Below are 3,485 nucleotides of genomic sequence, written 5' to 3'. Positions count from 1 at the left end.
ACAAGAATTTATCTGGAGCGTGAACTTGTGCTTCTATTGCACATTAATCCAAACTTCACCGTAGACACGAGGAAAAATCAACAGTTTATATTTTCTCCTCCATTACCTGTTGTATGCTAGAAAAATAATATTAAATCTTATTTAAAATCCAAGTTGACCCTCAAAATCATGTTATTATGAGGCCATTATATAAGCTGTATGATGTTTACCACTAGATGGCAGTAATGACATAATGACTGACACCAAAACAGAGGATCTTAATTATATTGCAGCCCTATAGTTTGAAGCCACATCACAGTTTTGAGGTGACAAATAAAAGAATAATGATGATAAATATTGACACACCTATCATGTGTGAATTTGTGCATCAGCACCCCATTGCTTCCTATATACTGTACCTCTGAGTGATTCATGGTGGTCCATTAACCTGCTGGGGGGGCCCTGGGGTAAAAACAAGCAGCTGGGTCCTTATTAGCTCAGCAGTCCTTTCCTTCTTTGCGCACTGCAGACAGTATTCCTGCTTTTACACAGCCTTAGTTCCACTGTAGAGTAATTTGATTAAACACAAATAAACACATAATCATTTTGACACAAGGCCCCAAGGTTAAGTTATAATGCAAGGCCCACCTTAATGCCCTCATAATGTCAGCTGATATATTGCCAAACAAAGTTAACATCTTTTTAATTGCATTAAGTCAATGGCCACACAGTGAAAATTTGGGTTTTGGCGGCCCCTGAGGTTTGAACTGCTATTCAGAAAGTCCTCACTAAGTTCCAGTGGCGTGCAGTGATTTTTACAACATCTTACAATCCTCTCTACATTGCATCCCAGGGTAAGTACACTTCAAGTCCAGAGTGTGTGGTGTGACTTAGCCTACATTGAAAGTGGCACCCACAATCACTCTTCTCAAAGGACCAAGCGATGAAGGCTGAGTCATCATCCCTTCACCTGAGCTTCCATAAAGGGGACATAACGGAGCATATATGAGATGACTGCAGGACTGCAGAGGACAACAGCAAGGTTTAAAACAAAGTACGACAGCCCGTGGTGTCTGAGAACATGATGTGAACCGCACTGTGGCAGCAATGTCTGTCTTCCTTAGACAGTCACTTCTAGGTTGTTTAATTAAGTGAATGTGAAATGACTGTTTTTAAGGGACCAAAAATCTGCAGTCTCAATAGAAGAATCATTTCTAAGGAAAAAGATCAGACCCGTTAACACATAAATTCAAGTACAGTAGTAACTTACCCATTCTTACATTTTAGTGCAACTCATCACATTGTCAAATGTCGTTTACAGGGGAAACTGCTCAGCTATAATTTCTCATTCACATTAAAATCATCGGTCAGTCATACTGACACAGTTCCTGACATTTGACATTTACATCTATCACATTTCTAAAACCTTCCTAAATGATCCAATAGATCCACAGATTAAAACTCTCAAATAGCTGCAGACTCTGGATCCAGAGTCCTAACCTAACCCTGTCATCTTGTGAGCTGGAATGGCTCCTTCCTTCATGAAAAACTCTTGTCTGCAGTTTGAGCTGCCAGATCTGAGTCTGCATGAGCACATGCAGCAGAGATGTTTCCAGTCTCACCCAGCTGCACATCAGATATGTTGGATTTTCACCATTGCTAGTCTCTGATGGGAAATAATGCCTGTGTACATTGTCTTGACCTAACAAGAATAAATATTTATGTGTTGTTTCTTCGGCTGTCGCTGCAAGTCAAGCTCATTAAATTTGGTCTTGCTCGCTATGTGTGCGCTCCTGCTCCAGACTCATGTGTGCCGAGTCTGTTGTACAGGTGAGGACAGCAATTCAAGGGCTTTGCTTTTTCTCTAGTCAGGCGTCCAGCAGGAGAAGCCTGTGTCTGTAGTGGAAAAAAATAAGGGTTTTGATGTAAAAGCATGACAGAGGTGATTCAGCTTTTCATGCAGGTTGTTTGATATTGTTTATTTCGTCTCGGCTCAGGGTTCCAGAGGTCATCCTGGGTCTGGTCTACATGGAGCCAATAAGACATGTGGTGTCTGGGTCTAGTTGCATTATCAATTGCTTATGTCATGCTGATCAAAATGTATCAGACTGGTTCTCTGTTGAATAGTCTTAGCCCTCAAAACATCTCTGCATTCGTTAATTGCATAAGTCATTACATGTAAAATGGTTGAACCAGTTGTCATAGGACATAGACACTAACAACCTTGTCATCAATCATTCAGATGTTTCATAGACAGATCAGGAATGTAATCGAACAAGGAGCACTGCACTGTAAAGCTTCATAAAAAAGTATTCCACTTGCATTAACATAACATAAAAAATGACAGCAGGACTTGTCATTCTGATGACACTGACATGTTCATTGACAGATATTTACTTTTGAGAGATAAACTGAGGATTTTTGTGTTAGTTACGAGCTCTTGCAGGTAAATCCATTGTGTGGTGCCGTTTGTATTGATGAATGAATTGTTTCGAGAAACAGCACTTCAATCTACTAATGGCATAGAAATAGTGACGTAAGAAAAAGACAAAAACAAAAAGAAAAGGAAGCATTTTGTCAGTATAAGAGTTGACAGGTAAAATCTCCACTAACACTGGATTTCATTGCACACAGGAGAACAGTTTTACCTATAAAGAGGCTAACCCTGACTAATTCACTCTCCTGTTAACCAGCGTATACGTAGACTTTAAAGACTATTGTGTGAGAGAAAAAGAAGGTTCAGTATTTCTTATTTTGGTGAGTTGAGCGTTCAACCTCAGTCTCTGTTGTGTTGTTTTGATTAGAAAGTTAATTGGCAGTTGATAATAGAATAATGGTAGCCTCTTATCACTGTGATTGGATCAACAGCAATGCGGCTAGTGGAACACCAGCTAACACTATCTGCCATAAGGAAATTGAAGGCAGGTTTTCCTGTATCTTACAGACACAAATGGGTGACGTAGAGAAACATAAATGCAGATACCTCCACACAGGGCATGGGGGGAGGGGGCGGGGGGTCACTGAATATTGAACACCTATGGAAGATTGCTCTCCACCACCAGAGTCCAGAAACTTGCAGAGTTAATGCCAAGGAACATTGCTGCTGTTCTGACAGCACTTGATGGCCCAACACCTTATACTCTTTTTTTACCTAGTTACAAGTAATCCTAGATTATGCAATTAAATTACAAAATAAATGTCACAGTTATCTGTTAGAGATGTTCAAAAAAAATTAATTAATCTTATACTGATCAAAATGTTGGTGATTACAGATGTTGTCAGCACTTGATTTGAACAGGTCAAGAAGAAAAGTAAAAATAGCATTTTGATGGAAAGTAAACAAATGTCACTGGTGACACTGAGCTGGTGCAACTCCAGGAGAAAAAACAGGGCCATCTTTATAACAGAACTACACTGCCACCAAGTGGAGTGTCCTCAAAACACATCACTTAACTGTGTTCTGCACCTCAGTGGAAAAAAAAAGCGGACAGACAGGAGAAGGAAAA

The sequence above is a fragment of the Seriola aureovittata genome, chromosome 3 (genome assembly GCF_021018895.1).
Source record: "Seriola aureovittata isolate HTS-2021-v1 ecotype China chromosome 3, ASM2101889v1, whole genome shotgun sequence".
Classification (NCBI taxonomy): domain Eukaryota; kingdom Metazoa; phylum Chordata; class Actinopteri; order Carangiformes; family Carangidae; genus Seriola; species Seriola aureovittata.
Note: the sequence above shows the minus strand (reverse complement) of the source record.